The sequence below is a fragment of the Triticum urartu genome, chromosome 4A (genome assembly GCF_056163025.1).
Source record: "Triticum urartu cultivar PI428250 chromosome 4A, HENAU_Tu73, whole genome shotgun sequence".
In the NCBI taxonomy this organism is placed as follows: Eukaryota; Viridiplantae; Streptophyta; class Magnoliopsida; order Poales; family Poaceae; genus Triticum; species Triticum urartu.
Genome location: NC_141876.1, coordinates 224,167,206 through 224,188,187, shown reverse-complemented (window position 1 = coordinate 224,188,187; position 20,982 = coordinate 224,167,206).

Genomic DNA, 20,982 nt, shown 5'->3' with positions numbered 1-20,982 from the left:
GGGCGACGGACCTCTAGCTAAGGTGAAATAGTATATGAGGAGAAACCTTGTGCATCGCGAGTTACTAGGAACATCTAGTATCAAGAAGAAGCGGTCAACTAGTGTCTTTTGTGGGATGAATACCTTGCAAGCAGAGACATAAGATTTGCACGAATAAGGGAAGAGGAGTACCTTTTTCGGTTGCCGGTGTGGTCACCTCCACATGTCGCGCCGATCTTCTTCTTTTTACCGGGGAAAATGATGTTCTGGAGGGTGCAGGCTTGGACGAACCCATGGCCAAATTGTTGACTGTGTTGCCGTGGCCGTATGTCGGCGGAGGGGAAGCAGATCCGAGGTGGCGAAGGACGGCGTAGTAGGAACAACTCCGGTGCGGTGGAGGGTGGCGAAGTTGGAGCTGCAGTGGTGAGGCACTGGACGACGTGGTTGAACGGGCTCGGGTACGGACGGCTCGGCCTCAGCTTCAACTACTAGCCGTGGAGGGCGTTGCGGTTGAGGTTGCGGTGGACGATGACGTCGGGGTATCGGCTCCGGCGTGATGGAGGAGGGCGGCGGTTGATGGGTGGGATGGGGTGGCGGACGGAGGACACCGAGGTTTCGCAGCTGTTGGAGAGGTGGTTTTGGCGCCCACGGAGTACGAATGGGGAATCGGACGGGTGGGGGGAACCATGTTTCGGTCCGGGACGCACTTGTTTTTGGTTTTTTGAGCAGAAGATGGGACGCGCTTGTTTGAAATTTGGGGAAAGTAAAAACTCTGCCCCCATCTTAAATTTCAGACCTACTGCGGGTCGGGGGTAGGATGGTAATCCCAGGTGTCCCAAATAGTGGGCAGGAGCGATTTCGGCCACGCACATGTGTGCTTAGGCGGCCATTGTGCATGAATGTTTTTCGGATGCGGTTGCATGGCATCTAGATGAAGCTACAAACCTACCCCGGTTTAGACCTTTGGATGTCGGGCTGGTAGGTTTCACGGGTCGGAGTTATTAGAAAAGTAATTTCCTTGTACTACCAAACATTGGTCTCACGCAGTTTCGGGCGAGTAGAGGCTCTTTTGGCGCTTCGTTCGAAATTTTGAAACACAAGCATTCACGTTTAGAGTACTCTTGAACTATGAGGATTGACCTAAATAGACAATGTTATATTTGACCTTGTATGTTTGAAAACCTCATTAAATTATCTGCTTCTTTTTGAAATTTTGACACTTGAAAATCCTATAACTACGATTATTTTCGAATGCAGGAGCTAAATTTGAATCTATTTTGTACACGACTACATATGCTATTATGTACAAAATCAGAGCAAAGATTGGTGCCCCCATAATTTAGGTATGGTTTACAAATGCCATGATATCAAATTCAAATAATTGAATGGACTTCATGTTGAATTTGATTTTTTTAAACCACCTTAAGTTGAATTCAAATGTATGCTAGTTCATAGGTAGCTATTTATAATGTCCATTGTGTATCTTTCGTATGTATAATGTGATTTACACACACAACATGAACTATACTCACGTTTATACTCGATTGCTAAAGCGATGCATTGTCTAGAGTTCAAAATACTAACTATGTGGATCAATTGTGTCGAATAATAACATAGACATGCTCAAATTCGATAGAATCTAGATGTCTGATGGATCAACGACCGCTCCTTACGCAAATTGCAAATATCATGATCCCATCCTAATATTTGGATACAATTTATATCTTTAATCAATGTGTAGAGCAGTCTTTTACGTGTAGTTTCACTCTCCATCGGTGGTCTCTCACACATGCTCACACACTCTCTCCCGAGATGTCTTTCTCGTACACATGCTCTAGATATAACCCTCCCTCCCCCTCGTATGCATTTACAACTGTTTCCACTAACCTTTATCACAAGCACTCTTCCTCTAGCAAACATACACACGCACAATCCTCATTGACCCTTTCTATATACATGGACCTGCCTACGTGTCTCATGTACGCACATTATCTTTACGCCTGTCTCTCACACATTGTCTCACACCTCTCTTCCTAATCGACAAGTATGATTCTAGCAGAGCATTCTGTAGGATGCCCCTTAAAGTTAGCTTGGATGAATAGTAATATCAGAGATAAAGGGGTTACCTTAGTCCGAGAACCTAGGGTTACAAATCCTAGCCGGCTTTGTCAGTGGACACAGAGTCCTTCACAATTCTGCTATCTTTGTCTTGTACGACTAGTCATCCATGGGTCTTCCTAAATGCGTCACGGGCCGACCAATGTGGCGCAGGACGGAACCGAACGAAGGGCCTCACCTCGACCCACCGGACCTCACACGGTGACACACCCTCTGCCCCCACGTCTCATTATCTTCTCACACCCACACATACCAACACAAACACCACACACACAGAAAATTTCTCCTGGTGCCTCTATTCCCTCCCCCTTGCATATACACACTCAAGGGAATGGAATCTCTTGTCGTGACGTCATATTCCTCTCTCTCTCTAGACCACTCTCATTTCTCGTGCTATCTCTCCCATGCGCCCCCCTAGTCGGCCCCTCTATCCATGCCTCTCTCGAATACGTAATACACACATACCTCTCTAGGCCCCACCAAATGCATCAACTACACATTCAGACATGTTACATCACGTACCCCATTGATCTAAAGAGCCCTCTCTTCACGTTTATTTCGCATACAACATTCCTTTTGAATAAAGTGTGGCCAAAAAATTATTTTAGAGTTTCTACATATATATAACATTACAAAGTTATATGGAGGAGTACGAACGCTAATTTGCATTGCATGGTACCCACAATGATATTTATTCCGCACTATGAATTTGTATATTTTTATACTATATACAAATTTAGTCATAATAAAGAGAAACGAAGAGCATCTCTCTCTCCATCGCATACCCCACCCTATACGCCCCTTTCACGTATGCTCACAAAACTATCTCCAGGTCCTCTAAAAGTAAGCCCCCAGAAAATTCACGCATGTTTCATCTTTCTCTCACGATATATGCAATGACGATCATTGTATTTGAAGCGAAAGCACGATACGTACATTGGACTTCAGAATCCACTCATTACGATCACCATTTACGTTTAGTGGTTATTATACAGTCACGGGCTCACCATACAACTCTGTATTTGCTCATGACATGACTAGTTGACCAGTTAAACGCTCCATGTGGCACCTCTAGTGTTGCATCACATTATCTCACTACCATCGTGCCCACATGTCGACTTGTATCTACTCTACATGCACACTCTTATAAAATACATAAAATACACTCTTATAAAAAACAGAGTTGGTGATGATGGTGTGCCTTCCATCCTACAATATAGGCCGTCCTATTTATATCTGATGGATAGGAAATAAACTTTGGCAATTTTGCAAAAAGGTACCCACACACCTCTCCACATTTGCAAATAAGGCCTTCCCTCGTTCATCCTTTCCTCTCACAAGATAAACAAGTCATACAAATGCATCTTGATGTTACGTGCAACGCACGGGCATCTTGCTAGTAAGAATGAAAACAAACGACAAAAAAATATTTGGACGGTGGTTCGAAGTCATGACCGCGGGCACAACGGACAAGGTAGCCTTGTATTGGTATGCTGAGCCATCTATTTTAACACACAGGAGCTGGTGTGGTGATTATACACACACGCACGCATGCACACAAACTGCATCCATGCAACACTCACACAAACACATGCACCCATGCACGCATGCAACACTCACACGTACACACGCAGCCACGCACGCACAAAACACTCACACGCACGCACGCAACACTCACACGCACACACGCACGCATGCATGCACACACTAGTACACCACACGACCAACACACACTCTCACGCTCGAGTGCTCAACCTACATGTGCATGCGCACACATTAGGCCCTGACAGACACATACACAACCAGGTGATTCCCGCGCACGGGTTGGAGCCTTGTCACGCCTGCATAAATTTGTTTTTATCCGACCTTTTGCCTATGTGAACTGACATGTGGGACCCACAAGGAATGTGGTCAATTTAACTAGTCAACATGGCACCACGCAGACTATTTGGCCGGTCAACAGAGTGCAATCCAATGCTGAACTGTGAGCAAGTGACCGTAATCACCGCAAAACGTATATAGTGACCGTAATCAGCTTATTCTGAAGTTCGGTGACTGTATTACGCTTTTTTCTCTGTAGGCCCTCCAAAACTACATCTCTACATGTTCTCGCATGTTACATCTAACAACTATGCACTACAGCACTACTACTACACTCTAACACAATAAATCATATGTGTTTTTAGTTTCACTAGATATCATATTGTTACTTATAATTATTCTGTTTGCATACATTAAAATTGCCTTTGAAATGTATGGACAGTATCATTTACCGCGCAGGAAAAATCCCGCCCTTTCCTGTTTAATCGGGTTTGTATCGATGGATCATGCGAAACAACAAAACTATAGTACTATACAGTACAAGTGACAGTTCACTGGGCCGTCGTGTCGTCTACTCCTCCGTCGTAAGAGTGGAGCGCTCGCTTTCATAAATCTTCTAGTCCCTTTCGCTGACATGTGGGACATCAAGCTACCGGGTCCACGTGCCATACCGGAATACAGTGCAGAGCAGCCGAGGTGAAGCACCCCAGTCATGGCGCCGGCGTAGTAATGAGCAATGAGGCGTCAAATCACAAAGTTGCACCTTTCCCGCAATTAAGTTGGAGGGACGAAGCAACCATCATTTCACTCGTTGCTGAATCCGCTTCTCCCTCATCTTCTTCAACTTAACCACGTGTTGCTTCTACCATTGTTCTGCCTCATGTGGGATGCGGATCAGCTTGGTAAAGCACTGACACGTGGGACCGCATGTTAGCAAACCGCCAGGACAATGTCCTCCGAAAATAAGAAGCCTAATTCTAGACTTACAAAGGGCTACGTAGCTGCTACGTATACTTTCCATCTAATCTATATATGCCCCCTGATTTTCAGGTGGGGTGGGCCTAATCCTCTCCTTTAATCCAATCAAATAGTCCCACATCACATAAGTTCATAACTTTACGTAAACCATTACGTGGATGTAGCATTGCTCAAATAAGAAACCTCCCCCGCCATCCGCGCGGCAAAATCACCTCCTTTTCACTAATCTTGATTCTATAATTTTTAGATCAATATAATTGAGATTTGTAGAGATAGCACATAGGAGCAAAACCAAGTGGTATGATTAAGGGCATCCACAATGTGTAGCCAAATGTGAAAATAGCTTTTGGCATCGTGGGAACCATTGTGGACGGTGTTGCCAAAGCCAAAAAGATGGAACCGAAGCTCCCTGATTGATTGATTGATTGAAGGAATAGAAAAATGCAACGTCTCTCCTCTTTCTCCCATTCTTGGACGCATGTAGTACAGTATAGAGCACAGAGTCTACTCCCCTGTCCCTTCTATCACAAATCACAAAGCAGTTAGGCATCAAATCACAAAAGCACGGACGAAGCAACCATCATTTCACTCTTCGCTGACTCCGCTTCTCGATCATCTTCTTCGAGAAACCATCTCATCGCACTAGTACTCGTAGTAGTACTCCCTCGGTCCTCTTTTGTCCGCATCTAAGAAAATTTCGTTTTCCCCGCAATGCTCTGCGCATTGGCATTTTTCGCTGCTCTGTCCAACCGGGCCCCCCATCCCTTTCCACCGCATGCGTGCCTGCAGTAATCCCATCTCTCTTTCCCATGTGCTTGGCATCTTCCCAATGCAGAGAGAGCTGCTTGCATGAAGAAACAGGAGAGAGAGCGAGAGGCGCATGCGTGCAGAGAGACGGACAGGGGAGAGAGAGGGAGACGACATGCATGCAAAGTCTGAGCCAATCTCACATGCAACAAGGGTCTGCTCATATGAATCCAGGGGCAAAACAGCCCATTTTTTGCTAATTTCTCCTCTCCTTGGTATACGGGCTGGACCTTAGACGCAAAGAAAAAAGGACCGGAGGGAGTACTAGTAAAATACTTCCTGGATGCAAATAAGGCGGTTGTCTCGGCTTGCAGGCGGCACTTGCGAATGACTTACCATGGTCTCCCTCAATGGTGTTCTCCGTCGAACGCACTTCGCCAAACCACCAAAAAAGATATCATCGACGTCACCGCAATGGGGAAGGAAGTCAAATATAGTTACTATCTCCCTTTTTTGTACACAAGGCCAGTATATCAAAATTACAATTTGCAAAGGGCCACTAACACTAATCGAGGCAAAATTGATGGGGTTAGCAACCAAGGACATTAATATACCCTGCATGCATGCGGAAGTGAGAAGGTTGGTTTGCATGGCGCTACATTAATCAAGTGATGAGGAGTGAGATGGTTAGCTCTTTGGTCTTTGGAGAAAAAAATACGCATTAATTGACATGTGAAATGAGGATTTGTATCGATTAAATCCCGCGAAGGAAAACCCCGCCTTTCTTTTTTAACACTAGTACTCGTAGTACGTACGTACTTATCCTGTTTGGGTCTAGGCCGTGCATTGCCAAACTTCGCCACACATTTTTGCCAAGCTTGCCTAAAGTTTTCAAAATGAGAAGGAGGTACACTTGCGCACGGCTATCACGGTCACATCGCACCCTCACACGGTCGCTCCTGCACGCCGCGGTCGCACCGCACCCTCACACAGTCGCTCTTGCACGCCGCAAACCCAACCAAGGGAACGCACCCTCACTGACACATGCTGTCGCATGTGAAGAAACCAAACTCAGTCATCCTAGCTCACACATAATTTTCGTTCATAGAGTATGTTTATCCAACCGCATGTTGGGGAGTATCCGTACGACCCGTGCGGTGGTCTGTTGGGGAAGAAGAAGAGGTGAGGAAGAAGGAAAGAAGGGTTAGGAGACGTAGGATATTCGTCCAACCGCCTGAAATGGTAGACTGACCCAAGTCAGGCGACTTTCATAACAAATATATGTTTTTACACAGCAAAAGATCCATAAAAACAACAACATAAAGAAAAACTATCACTGCTCATGGAAAGAGAAGGCCTCGTCGTCTTTGGCTGCCGGCGCAAACCAGCCGTCGCTGCCGACGTGTGTCTCCGCACCGTGGTTGTCCTCGGCCTCCAGCTACTCTTTCAAGCGGAGCATGCGGGCGCTCTGCGCGGACGAGAGCACAGCCCGGTTCAAGTCGAGGACGTCTGGTTCCGCCTGCAGGAGGGCCTCTATGGCAGCGGCATCCGCGCGCTCCACGTCGAGTTGAGCCTCCGCCTCCCGGTTCAAATCCAGGATGTCCGGTTCCGCCTGCAGGAGGGCGTCGATGAGAGCGGCATCTGCGCGCTCTGCGCCGAGACGAGCCTCCGCCGCCCGGTCCAAGTCCAGGACGTCCGGTTCCGCCTGCAGGAGGGCCTCAATGGCAGCATCATCCGCGCGCTCTGCCTCAATTTGAGCCTCCGCCGCCCGGTTCACATCCACGACATCCGGTTCCGCCTGCAGGAGAGCCTCGATGGCAGCGGCATGCACGCGCTCCACGTCGAGTTGAGCCTCTGCCTCCCGGTCCTCCTTTAGTATCGCCGTGTTGAACCGCTGGTCTGCTTGCACCATGGGGGACTCGGACGCCGACACGAAGTCGACGTCCATCGTCTCATACCCATCGGGGGCCTTATGCGCCGCGACCTTCGCCATGAACATTGGATCGGCTTCCTCCTCCTCGTAGCTTGGCTCTAGAGAACTCGGGGATTGGCCCGACGCAAAGCGAGCTTGAGAACGGAGGTCTGTGGCGCCGACAGCCACCACGATTTCTGCGCGGCGCTCCGGCGTCAGCATCTTGTAGTAAGTTATCTTGCGGCGCACCATGGCTTTCCGGCAAACTAGGGGACGCTTGATGCGGGCTAGGGGATCGAAAGGTGGGGGAATGGGCTGGAGATTTGGTGTGGTTTTAGGGCAGTGGCTGGCATAGGCCGAGCAGCGAAGGTTCTGGTGTGAATAGTGGTTCCGGTGATGACCGGTCAATCGGTTTTGACTGTACATCGCTCTTGTCGCGTTCGCGTTATTGCCCGGCACGCTGGACCCTCCATGTCGCTCACCGAATGGAACGCGCTTTGTCTTGCGTTTTCACTCGCTTGTGGGACCACAATTGAGACCAAACCGACGTCCCTCCCCCTCCCCCGCCCGCGTCATTTATTATACCACCACTCCCTCCGTTTTATGCGGAGTAAATAAAAACAGAGGGAGTATACTACGGATGAGGATCCCCTGATGTGGCCGAACCCATTGAGTAACTGACATGCGGGGCCTAGCAAGCATGGGGTCCGCCAGTAAGTGACCAAAAGGGAGGGTAAGGCAGGGATACCTACATTAGAGGATCCACTTCCACTATACTACTTTGACCAAATGTTAGAGTAATAATATATGACATGCAACTTACACAAATGTTAGAGTAATAATATATGACATGCAACTTACACAAAGCATGCATGGTCTAATGCGTTTTTCGAGGCTAACTTTGACCAAATGTTAGAGTAATAATATATGACATGCAACTTACACAAAGCATACAGTCAAATTCGTATGTGAAAGGAGTTTCCAATGATACAATTTTCACATTATACATCTCATGTACTATTAATCTTGTCAATAGTCAAATTGGAAACCATCTCGAGTACAAATCTAGGAGTACGTACGAATCTAACAATATTGATTGGGCGTTGTTGAATGTTGATACCTTTTTGAACAAAGTAGGGATACTTTGACTACACATAAAACTTATATGTAAACTAGAAAGGATAGGAGGGAGTATATTGTATGTTTGAAAATGAAACGAACATTGAATACCCTTCATATATGATTTGCCGATGCTATGATCACCGGTTCAAAATTTTGAATCCGCCTTAGGTATCACGTGCCCCCACTCGTTCCCTCTCGATTTCATCTCGTGATCCGAAGATCTATTGAAAGAGGACTAGGGTGGGTACATGCGAATGATACTCGGCGGAATGTTCAAATGAGGCATGCGGGAGGATGGACTCGACTGGAGGGTGACATGATCGATGGAGAAGCGGGTTGGAGAGAAATAAGCAAATGCCACATGATTATACTTGAACGGCTCAAATAAACAATAAGTTGTCTCGCTTGGCCTACATAGTGAAAGGCCTAATGCGCAACCCGGAGCACTAACGCTCAAATATGGCCGGGAAAACAGGGAAACCGACATGTGGGGCACACCCGTCGGGACGACATAGCGCAAACTAGTCCAATGGAGGAGCTGGCCCACGACCTCCTCCCCACCGAAAACCGTTCATGTGGATCGTTGGGGCCAACAATGGGGCGCAGCTCCAGCACCGCCTCTGGACACGGCGAACGCGGTGAGCGACACGCTCATATCGTAGCTAGACACGGTCGGTTTCAGTGTGCCGAGGGTGGCGTTAGTGTTGTGGCACGACCAACGGTATGTTTGGTTTGTGCCCAAGGTTGCCCCGTCAAAGCATTGGGTAGCCAAATTTTTGGTTGAGGTATTGGTTTCCCATGATTTGGCCGACATTGGCAAGAAAAATGAACTAGAGTTGGCTAGAGTTCATTGGCATGCAAAAGAAATGGCAACCATCCAAACAAAGACCAATCTTTGGGTCATGACCAAAATTTTGGTTGTGGTATTGGTTGCCCATGATTTGACCGACATTGGCAATAAAAATGAACTAGAGTTGGATAGAGTTCATTGGCATGCCAAAAAAAATTGATACCATCCAAACAAAGACCAATCTTTGGGTCATGACCATAATTTTGGTAAGGTGCACTTTGGCCACAATCCAAACACACCCCAACACCCGGCTCGTTGAGGATGCACGGGGCGCCGCGACGCGTCCACGGAGTGGTATAGTGCGGCCAACTGCATCCTCTGGACCTGAGACCATGCCGGGTCGTCTTGCTTTTTCAATGACATGCGGGGATCGCATGTGAGCAAAGGGCATCTCCAACGTTGCCACGACCGCAGCTGACTACCCTGGCACACCAAAACCCTCGTCCCTCGTGCCGTCGCGCGGTGCATTCCCAGCCGGCGCCAGCTGCTCGCATTCATGTCTTCCATTCGTATGTCGTCATTAAGAGGGTCGGTGCCGAGGAACCAACTCCGGCGACTTAATGACGCACCCGGACGCTTGGCCTCACCGGAATGCGCTACTTAAAGAGGCAATGCCCAGCTAACCTCCACACCATAGCGCGTCGTCCTCCTACTTGGCACCACATCCTCCATGACCGCAAGTGTGAACGCTCTGTGGGAGAGCTTGTCTTCGGGGATGAAGCTCGAGGTCGCCGCCCTCGCTCAAGTCGCCTCTCGCGACGCAATAGCGGCGTAGCCGGACACGGATGCAACCGCACAAGCGGTGGCCACGCTGGCGGCCGATGACGGGAGCACCGTCAGCCACGCGTCCTACTTGCCGCCGTCCAACGTCCGGCACCGCCGAGGTCGGTGACTCCTCCGAGGATGAGTAGGGCATGGGAGGCGACAGGTCATGGTGTGCCAACTGGCCGGTCCGTATCCCGTGTTCTACTCTGCCTCGCCGGAGACCGCACCTTCACTTCACGGGTCTTGAACCCCACCCCGTACATAGAGATCGCAGATGGAGGACGTCGGTCGCCGCCATAGAATAGGTTTAGGGTCAGGTTTCTTTTATTTTTCTGTCCTATAAAAGTTCGAAATGTAATGAAAATCTGCCGTGTTTGCATTAATCTCGGCCGGTGTATATGAACTTTCACAATAATATACATAATGTAGGAGTACTAGCAAGATGCCCATGCGTTGCACGGAAGATCAAGATCTTGTGGGAGAAAAGGATAAAGGAGGGAAAGCCTTATCTGCAAATGTGGAGAGGAGTGCGGGTAAGTTGTCATAGTTTCCTTCCTATCCGTTAGATATAGATCAGACAACCTATATTGCAGGATGACAGGCACACCATCATCACCAACTCTGCATTTTATTGAACTGAGATAAATCTAACATGCGAAGTAAAATAAACACATAGGGTCTATACATGCACAAATTATCTTAGGCACTCCAATAGTACGTCCACTACATATTCACGCATTTCACATCTTTCTACATGTACGAGAACCTACGAAAGGGTGAACGTAAATTGCCTCTCTCTCTCCTCCCCTGATTTTCATGGTGGTGGCCCCCTCCCTCCCCCCAATCTACAATCAATAGATCACTCGTTTCACATTACGTTAATTCCATAACTAGGATTACATAGGTGTAGCATTACTCGTCCTAAAAACCCCAACTAAGCCAACCTCACAGCATATCGTGCGGGAAAAGACCCAGCCGCGCCGTTTTAGTCGGGATTACCAGATTACTAGTAGTATTATTGATGGATCGCGCGAAGCAACAATTTTTTTTGCGGGGGCGAAGCACCTAGTTTAAAAGGAAAAAATGCGGTACACTCACAACACTCCTGTCGCGGTCACATTGCACCCCACACACGTTCGGTCCTGCACATGGCTCATGCAAACGGAACGCGCTTCGGCTTGCCTCTTCACTGACATGTGGGACTACACTTGGAGAAACCGATCATGCGCCAAACTCTGCCCGCCCACCGCGCGAAAATCCTCCCCCCCCCCCCACACCCAAAAATTCCCCCCAAATCCGATTCAACCGCCCTTCGGCCAACTAGACAATAATATTCCACAAACCCCCTCCCCCTGTCCCCCTCCACTCCATTTGCTCCGCCAAAGCCGCCCTCCCTGCCGCGCCGATACGTTGGCACCGCGGTTTGGCGATCCTCTCACTCCCACAGTACGCTCTCGTAGACTGCTGTCCTCTAGTCGCGCCGCCACCTCTGGCTACGTTCTTGTGGAGGCGCACGGCGGTCAGCGCCGCCACCGCTGGCGACGTTCGTGTGGAGACGCATGGCGGTCAGCTTCTCCCACGGTACGCGCATTCTAGACTGAGGCCCCGTTCATGTCGGTGTAGCGCTGAATGTTAGCTGATAGACACTGTTAATCTCACTGTTTGCCAAAGTAGTTTACTGTCAATATGCTCTGCTTAAGAAGCTTCCTTGCCATGTTCTACACTCAATCTGCTTAGCTGAGATGGCGTGCCAAGGCCGATTAGTTGCTAAAATATCCTGCCATATATTTATTGTGACGTAGATTGCCATGGTCTAGTAGCCAATCTGTTAGGTGAAATAACTCTACACCGTTTTATACTCGATCTTTGTTGCTGCGATGGCCTTCGATAGTTCGATGGCTATGTGCTCGGCCTCATTGACTGCTGAAACAGCCTACCATAATTTGGCACTCAAATCTGTTTGCTGAATTAGCTTTACATATATTTCGTTACTTAGATCTGCTCGTCCAAATATCTTGCCATAGCTTTAGACATCGACCTAGGTATTTTTTTATGGACTTCATCAAAAAGCATATATGTTTTTCCTGTAATATCTAGTAGAAGAACTAATTTGTATGTCTAACAGATGGATAGGACTTGGATAACTTCTGCTTGAAGATTCTCCGCTGCATATGTCGAGGGGGTTGAAAACTTCATGAACTTTATCAGAGCTGAGTACGGTGGTCCGAAATCAGATGTGCTCTGCCCGTGTAGCAGTTGTATGAATTCATTTACAAGACCCCAGTCAACTGCGCATAGTCATCTACACTTGTATGGGATGTCGGTCACATATACTAGGTGGGTTCATCATGGTGAAGCTGTGAACGTCAATGTTATTGACTACGTGGAAGCAGCAGATCACCATCTTGATCTGCCTGATGCTCAGGTGGAAGAGGAGGAGGAGGAGGTGGTGGTGGTGGCGGAGCCAGTGAGTTTGACCAACACTGAAACAATGCTATGAAATGCTCATGCATTCCGTGAACTTTCACCTGCAGAAGAAAAACGGTGGGCCCGCATGTTGGAACAATGGAACGTTGCTGTCACCCCAGGAAATATGCTATCAGTATTATCAGCTATGGTCACCTTTCTTCAGGTGAAGACATCTGAGCGGATGATCAACAAATCATTCGATGTGATGTTGGCTGCTTTCCGCAAATCTTTCCCAGATGCATCTGAGCTGCCACACACCTACAGTAAAATGAAGAATTTTCTTCGTGCAGTTGGAATTGGATATGATATGATCCATGTTTGTAAGAATAATTGTGTTCTATTCCGGAAGGATTATGCCAACTTAGGTGAATGCCTAAAATGCAAATCATCAAGATAGAAAGATGGTGATGCTGTGAAGAGGATTCCTCATAATGTCCTGAGACATTTTCCAATTACACCAAGATTGCAGAGGTTGTTTCATGATGCTGAAACAAGAGAGTATGTACTGTGGCATTCTAGGAACCAGGAGTACAGAGATCAGAATGTAATGAGCCATCCATCTCATGGTAGTGAGTGGAAAAGCTTCAATGATAAACACAAAGAGTTTGCTGCTGACCCGAGAAACATTAGACTTGGCTTAGGTTCAGATGGATTTAACCCATTTGGCCACTAGAGCGCCACATATAGCATGTGGCCAGTGCTTGTTATCCCTTACAACATGCCTCCAAATGTCTGCACCAAAGAATCAAACTACATGATGGCCTTGCTCATCCCAGGTCCAAAAAGTCCTAGAAAGGTTTTTGATTTGTTCATGGAGCCTCTTGTGGAGGAACTTCAACAGCTATGGAAGGGTGTTCTCACTCGAGACCTATATAGCAGCCCACCAGCTGATTTCTTTCTGCGTGCTGTTATAATTTGGTGCATCCATGATTATCTAGCTTTGGGCACTATGTCAGGGCGAACGACACATGGTTACAATGCATGTGTTCGCTGTGACAGGAATCCGTTTTCATACGCAATACTTAGCAAGATCTGTTACATTGGACACCGCCGTTTCCTTGCCAAGGACAAGCCGCATCCTAGAAAATACCGAAGACATGTGTTCAATGCAAAGCATGAAAACCATGATGCGCCAAAGAGGCTCACCGCTGATGAGTTGCAAGTGGAATTAGAGAAGGTCAGGCATATTACACGAGGAAACCGTGATGCGCCAAAGAGGCCTACATTGCTACAGAAGCATTGACATTCTGCTCAAAATACATTGAAACAGCTGATCGGCTTAGCAAAGAGGTGGGTGAAGACAATCCCGGGCTCAATGTTTTCGATTATTCTGTTCGAGTTACAGGGAAGAGTCGACAAGAGGACAAACCTAAAGATTTGGACAAAATGGTTTGGTATGTGTTGAATAACTGTCCTGAGATACTACCTTATATCAAGTAAGTGCAGTACTGCAGCTTATACATTGTAATCTACTAAACTTGCAGCACATTCTTATATATTTAGATGTTCGACGCGATCACTATGTTGTGCAGCATCTACAAAGAGGAGTTACTGCCGCAAAATCCAAGAAACATTGACAAACTGGTTGTGGAAGGATTTGCGAAATGGTTCAAGAACCATGTAAGCTTTTGAAGTACACTGTCAGTTTTTTTAATATATTGAGTACATAAGATGATCAGCTTGTCTATTTTCTAACCATAGGTTAAGAAGATGCGGGAGGATGCGCAGGCAGTTGATGATGCCCTTTACTCACTAGCAGTGGGTCCTGATACTCGGGTAAGACATTATGAATCTTGCGTTGTTGGAGGTGTGCGCTACAACACCCTTGCACGAGACGAAGGCAGCAAGACACAAAACAGTGCCATCATGAGCATGGATACGTATGACAAAGAGACAACTGAAATGTATGCTAACATAACAGACATTGTTCAGTTGTAGTATATCTCCAGTTTCGAGGATCATCGGTGTGTGGTTCTGTTGTGCTGTCGTTGGTATAACCTGTTTTCCAGGATCGCAAAACCCAGAGCTGATGATTATTTCAAATCCATCAATGTCAAGGCAGCATACCAGACCAACGAGCCTTTTATTTTGGCAAATCAAGCAACACAGATATTTTTCTTGGAAGACACATTTGCACGTAGTGATGACTGGAGAGTATTGCAAAGGTTTGAGCAGAGGAATTCGTTTAAAGAAGTTGCACAACAAGATGATGCTTACACTGCTCCTGATGTACAAGATAACACAGATGTTCCTAATATCTTTGAGAACCATCATGTCAATGACGCCGGCGAAAAGATTGCCTGTCGTGCTGTGGACATACAAGAGTTGATCAAGAAGAAGCCAACGTTCGAGGACATTGAGGACGAAGAAGAAGATGACACCGTGGGGAATTACGATTCAGACTGATACACATGGCGAAGATGTTGACGCTGCTGATGATGATGATTACATTGCTTTTTTCATATTTGCCTGTCAGAAGATGTTTTTTATCTACTATGTGAAATTGTGTTTGCTATGACAACTGAAACCTGATGAATATGCTGTTTAGTATTTTGCTGTGAGAACATCACTTGTTATGTATGCTGATTTGTGTTTGGTGATTGTATGACAACTAAAACATGATGACATTGTTGTTTAGTTGTACTCATATTTGGATGTGAAACTTGAATTTGATGACATAGTTTGCTGTTGGACTGCAATTTGCTCGACGTCTTCGGATGAGAACAAAGCTGACCCGACAGGGCCTCTGCTATTTATTTATTTATATGAGAAAAAGGGGATACCCCCTGATTTCCGTTAATAGAAATCATTCGATGTTCAAAACACTATGCCCAGCCTGCTACACAGGTTTCATTCATTACTAGTTTTAGCAAAGTGCCCATGTCGTAGCCACTGAATACATCACGAGTGCTACATACAGTGCAAATAAAGAGATAATCATCCTACAGAGCACATCGATTTTGCCCATTATCTTCATAAGCTCTTTCATCTCCTCATTGCTGTCAAGGCCGTTCAGCAGCTGTTGCTTGGCCATGATCAGAGGAACTGCATCCTTAACCTTCTGCTCTGCATCTTCCTCTTCTGTTGTTCCTTCAGTTACTTGTCCAACACCCCAACCTGCTGGTATTGGGATTCCTCGGCTAACCAAATAACAGTGTAGTTGCCTTCCCCCACAACAGCAACTTCCCAGAAATACAAATCACATGAATCTTCCCTTTTCTGCATGAATCAAATTGGAAGATCATCAACCAAACTATTAAAAAATCAGCAACTGAAAGCAGCAGAACAACACTTAAACATATTATTACCCCATGATTCGGGCATTTGTACAAGACTCGGCCAGGGTTGCGGATTGTGGTTGAGACGCGACGGATGACTCTGCGTGATTTGCAGAAGTGGCACCACACCAACGGCAGCGGGTTGCGATGAGCAATCGGCTGCGGTGTGCGTGCCGGCAGGGGTGTGATGAGACCCACAGGCAATGGTACGGGTGGCAACTTAGCGCATATCTGGTTGTTGCCTGCTGAAGAGCAGGTGGACGAGCAGCCAGCGGACATGGTTGCTACGGCCAGAGCTTCTTATGCTAGGCAGAGTAAGTAGAGAAGAGGAGAAGCGAACATTGGATATGTGAGTTTCATTACTTGCAGAGTAGCATAGCACCATATATAGTCATAGTCTAGGTTTGGATTTGTACCAGCTATAGGAGCACGTCTTTCTTTTTCCTAAAACTCGGCAACGTCTCTTTACTGGTACACTAGCTTGTTCTGTACGCCTTCCCATGTCTTTGATTTTCTTTCTATATATTAAAAAGTATGCTACTTGGTGTCCGCTTAGTCAACAAACGATTGTGCCAACCTTGACCATTGGATTGACATTCAACGTCGGTCACGTTTCTTCAGTCTCTTCTTCCACGATCCGCCAAAGCCAAACCAGCGCCGGAGGGACCGCCTGATCCCGCCTCCCATGGCTGGCTGTGATCTTCCCCGGCTCATGTTCGTTCTCGTCCGAGGCCTCACCATCGTCCTCCGCCTTGGTTCGCTCGCCGCGGCGCCGCCCTCCGGTGTTGCCAACATGGTCAACAACCGAGAGGAATAAGGAGATGATTGTACATGGTGAGGATGACAGGAGGGACCCAGTAGCGCGCGCAGTAATTTTGTTTTTTCAGGACGGAGAAGGTTATCAACTGGGTTGTGCGGGACCCGTGGCCTGTCTAGCCCAGGATTTTATTTCATATGTTTAGCACATGACCAGCCCAGTTTGTGTTTTTCCTTTCTGAAAATGGCCAGCCAGCTATTTTGTTTTTTGTAGAATAACCAACGTAGGTCTACTTGCTTTTCTACGCCCTGCTGGGCCGGAAATCTTTCAAAACGAGGAGGGATGCATTTGGCCCAGAAAATGGGCTATAAGTAATAAGAAATGGGCTATAATTAATAATAAATGGGCTGTAAAATGAAAAAATACAGCAAACATGCAATTAGTTCCAAAATACTGTTTTCTTTCGAATTTTGATATTTTAAATTTCATTGTTTTTGTGCGGGTAAAATTTCATTGAATTTAAATTAAGGTATATTTAGATTTAAAATTAATTTGAATCTGGCTAGAAATTTCAGGCTGTATGTTATTTGGGACAAATTTGGAGGCTGACTTGTGGGTCTACTAGGTTGACGTGTACTTTGTCTTTGTCAGCTTAGTCCACAAACGATTCTAGTAGTAGTGACCATTGGATGTTAATCTAACAGCCGTGGTGCTTCTTCAATATCTGATCTTCTTGCTCCAGCCGCCCAAACCAGCTCCGGTGGGACTGCCTGCTCCTGCCTCCCTTGGCCGGCTATGCTGCCGCACAGGCCGCGCTGCCCCACCCTACTTCATTGCTGGCCAGGCCATTCCTCTACTCACCCACACCTCCTGTTATTTTCCGGCGACGGCAGCCGGACCAGTAAACCCTCGTACTCCTCACTGTGTGGGCAACCATTGCCGAGTCTTCCCTGGCTCCGTGTCGTTCCCTTCCTAGGCCTCGCCGTCGTCCACCGCCATGGTGCTCTTGGCGCGGCCTGGTCAACATGGTCAACGAACGACATCCATCGGCCGTGGACTGTACGGGCAAAATAATGATTCCTCCACCTGACAGTTGGGACCCACAGGAAGGGCCTCTTTATTTCGTGAAAAAAACGTTCCCCCCGCTCACATGTCGGACCCACCAGCTATATCTTCGCACGCAAGGAAGGGCCACCTTATTACGGATAAAAAAATGAATACCCCCCTTCTAGCTAGGACCCACCATTGTGGGAGGCTGACTTTTGGGCCTACTAAGTTGACAGGACGGAGGGCTTTGTCAACTTAGTCAATATGAACGATTCTAGCTCCAGTGATCGTACGATGTCCATCCAACGGCCCTAGTGCTTCTTCAACCTCTGGTCTTCTTGCTCCAGCCTCCCAAAGCAGTGTCGGTCATGCCGCATGCTCCTACCTCCCGTGGCCGGCTGTGCTGCCACGGAGGCCTCACCGCCCCCTACTATTCCCACCGCTGGCTAGGCCCTGCAGCGACTGCAGCCTCACACGCAGCCGAACCAGTGAACCCTCGTACTCCTCTCCGTGCGGGCTTCCTCTACCGCGTCTTCCCCAGCTCCGTGTCGTCCCCTTCCAAGGCCCCGCCGTCGTCCACCGCCGTGGTGCTCTCCGCACGGCGTGGTCAACGTGGTCAAGGAATGACTTCCATCGGAAGAGTACTATACGTGGAGAGGCTGATAGCTGGGTCCACGGCCACAGCCCAGTTTTTTGTGATTTGCCAAGTAAGTCGCTTTGTCAGGCCTGTTGGGCTGCAAAATTTTCAAGACGAGGAGAGCTTTTATTTGGCTGGCTGAGAAAATGGCCCATCGGTAATGAGAAATGGGCTGTACATTTTTAAAACACATCAAACCGACAATTAGTTTCAAATATCTTTTTTCCATTTCGAGATTTTAAATTACATTAATTTTTATGCGTGGAGAATTTGTTGGATTTTATATTGATATACATTTATTTTTAAAATCAGTTTGAATGTGAGTCAAAATTTCGGGATTAAAAACAGTTCGGACCGCAGCGAAATATGCAAAATTTCGTATAATTTTTTAACCGTGGACACAATATGGGATGTAATGCTAACAAAAAGAATATGGGCTCCAAAAAAACCTTAAGAATTAGCAAATGGGCTATAAATTATTAGAAATAATGGCAGATGGGTTGTATGCTGTTTTCCACAGATTTGAGGCTTTCATAAAAAAAGGTTGACACATAAGCAGTGACTGTTGGATGTCCATCGAATGGCTGTCGTACTTCTTCAATCTCCGCTCTTCCTGCTCCAGCCGCTCAAACAAGCACCGCTGGAACTGCCTACTCCCTCCTCCCCGCGGCCGGCTGTGCTGCCGCGCAGGCCTCACCGCCCCATCGTACTCCCATCGCTGGCCTAGCGATCCCTCTACTCACCCACACCTGATGTTATTCTCCGGCGACGGCGGATGAACCAGTAAACCCTCGTACAGTCGTACTCCCCTCCGTGTGGGAAACAACTGCTGAGTCTTCCCTGCCTCCGTGTCATTCCCTTCCTAGGCCTTGCCGTCATCCACCGCCCTGGTGCTCTCGACGCAACCTGGTCAACGTGGTCAACAACCGACATGCATCTGAAGTGGACTGTACGTGGAGAGGCCGACAGCAGGGTCCATGGCCGCACGCAAGGAAATGCCTCCTTATTACGCGCAAAATAATGATTCCTCCACCTGACATCAGGGACCCACCAAAAGGGCCTCTGTATTTCGCGAAAAAAACGTTACCGTCGCTGACAGCTCGGACCCACCAGCTATATCTTCGCACGCAAGGAAGTGCCTCCTTATTACGCACAAAAAAATGAATACTCCCCTGTTAGCTGGGACCCAGTATAGTGGCAGGCTGACTTGTGGGCCTACTAAGTTGACAGGGACGGAGGGCTTTGTCAACTTAGTCAATATGCATGATTATTGCTCTAGTGACCGTACGATGTTCATGCAATGGCCGTAGTGCCTCTTCAACCTCTTGTCTTCTTGCTCCAGATGCCCAAACCAGCGCCGATCGTGCCTTGTGCTCCTGCCTCCTGTGGCCGGCTATGATGTGGCGGAGGCCTAACCACCCCCAACTACTCCCACCGCTGGCCAGGCCATCCCTCTACTCACCCATACCCCCTGTTATTCTGCGGCGACGGCAGCCTCACACCGCAGCGAACCAGTGAACCCTCGTACTCCTCTACGCGTGGGCATCCATTGCCACGTCTTCCCCGGCTCCATGTCGTCCCCTTCCTAGGCCTCGGCGTCGTCCACCGCCCTGGGGCTCTTGGCGCGGCGTGGTCAACGTGGTCAAGGAAAGGCTTCCATCGGACGTGGACTCTACATGGAGAGGCTGACAGCTGGGTCCATGGCCGCAGCAAGGAAGTGCCTCCTTATTATGTGCAAAATAATTATTCCTCCACCTGACAGCGGGGACCCAACGGAAGGGCCACCGTATTTCGTGAAAAAAACGTTTCCCCCCTGACTGCTGGGACCCACCAATTACATCTTTGCACGCAAGGAAGTGCCTGACAGTCGGGACCCACCTGGTCGAAGTGTACGTAGCGTTGTCATTCTGGTCGCAAACGTGTATGTACATATATACTGGTGGATGTAGAGGCACGCACGTGTTGTAGTAGAGGCGCGCACATAGCTTGTACACGTACGTACAGCGGCCAGGGTGAAAGAAAGAAAATACGACCATGTATGTGTACATACGGGCGGGGTCTCGAACGCCTACTCGCTTATACGTACGGCCAGGGCTCATGTACATGGCTGGGTTGGAACGGAGAAACATCGTCGTCGTGGTGTTCTTGGGGAGGCAACGGAATGCGTCGTGTTCATGGGGAGGCAACGGAATGCGTCGTGTTCAACGGGAGGCAACGGAACGCGTGGGAGCCAACCGGCTGGGTCAGAACGGAATGCGTGGTCGTGTTCATCGGGAGGGCTTGGATGGAACAGGCGATGGAAACGAGGCCTGGCATACCGCACAACGAAGAAACGGACCTCCTACGTTCGGAACGGGGTCCTATTGATCGGGAGGGGTTTGGCGTACCGCAAAACAGAGGAAACGGACCTCCTGCGGTCGAAACAAGGGTCCTGTTCATCGGGAGGGGTGTGGCGTACCGCAAAACGGACGAAACGGACCTCCTACGGTCGAAACGGAGTCC